The sequence below is a fragment of the Mus caroli genome, unplaced genomic scaffold (assembly GCF_978045245.1).
Source record: "Mus caroli unplaced genomic scaffold, Mus_caroli_1 scaffold_17, whole genome shotgun sequence".
Taxonomy (NCBI): Eukaryota; Metazoa; Chordata; class Mammalia; order Rodentia; family Muridae; genus Mus; species Mus caroli.
Window position 1 is genome coordinate 19,198,109 of NW_028227272.1, and position 1,265 is coordinate 19,199,373.

Genomic DNA, 1,265 nt, shown 5'->3' on the forward strand with positions numbered 1-1,265 from the left:
GGACAAAAGGGTGAAATGTTGTGGATTTGATCTAATGCTTGTATTATGTTAATTGAATCCCCCAAATTGCATGAGAATCCACACATAAAACACTGAAGGTCCCTGCCCCCCAGTTGGTTTTGATTGGCAAATAAAGTTACTGGCAGCCAATGGCTGGGCAGGGAGACAGAGGCAGGACTTTTAGGATTCCTGGACAAGGGATGGGGGAGAAGGAAGGATTTAGCTGGGGAAGAAGAAGACACCAGGCCTGAGAGGTGCAGAAGAAAGAACATAGAAGTCATGTAAGAGTCAAGGATCCTGGCCCAGGAGGGCTACAGGTCTGGGCCCGGGGCAGCCAATATAAAATATAGGTTTTAGTGAGTGATAAATTGAGATTAACAAAAAGTACAGGAGGCTAGGAAGTGGCCTGGCCATTGAGCTGTCTAAGGCATATTAAAATATAAGGCTGCATGCGTGTCTTTTATTCAGGAACTCAAAACATTAGGGCGAGTAATGAGGAATGCTGCCACTACCAGGGTCGATTTGAGCAGTGGCTATTTGGGTTCTACTACACACAGGGCTGGATGTCTTTCCTGGTCTTCAGTATATAGTGGAATCTCAAAGAAGTACGCTCTAAGGACAACGAGGGAATGACTTGTCATTGAACACAATGGCAAGCAGGCAGAGACGAGCTTCCTTCTTCCATGTCCTTGCCACCAGAAAGTGTGACTCAGATTAAAGTTGGATCTTCCCACCTCAAAAGATCCAGATTAAAGGACGGTCTTCCCATTTCAAATGATTTAATTAAGAAATGATCCCAGACCAGTGATAGTGGCACACTGCTTTAATCCCAGCACTTGGGAGGCCGAGTCAGGTGGAAAAGTTCAGGTTGGAAAGCTCAAACTAGGGACAGGGTATGACAGATAGGGACTGAGGGATTCTGGGTGTGATGGTTTATATATGCTTGGTCCAGGGAGTGGCCCGATTTGGGTGTGGCCTTGTTGGAGTAGGTGTGTCACTGTGGGTGTGGGCTTTAATCCCCTTGTCCTAGCTACCTGGGAGTCAATATTCTCCTACTAGCCTTCAGATGAAGATGTAGAACTCTCAGCTCCTCCAGAGCCATGACTTCAGAGACACTACCATGCACCCACCTTGATGATACTGGACTGAACCTCTGAACCAGAAAGCCAGCCCCAATTAAATATTGTCTTTATAAGAGTTGCCTTGGTTCTGGTGTCTGTTCACAGCAGTAAAACTCTAACTAAGATGCTGGGAAAACCTGGAGG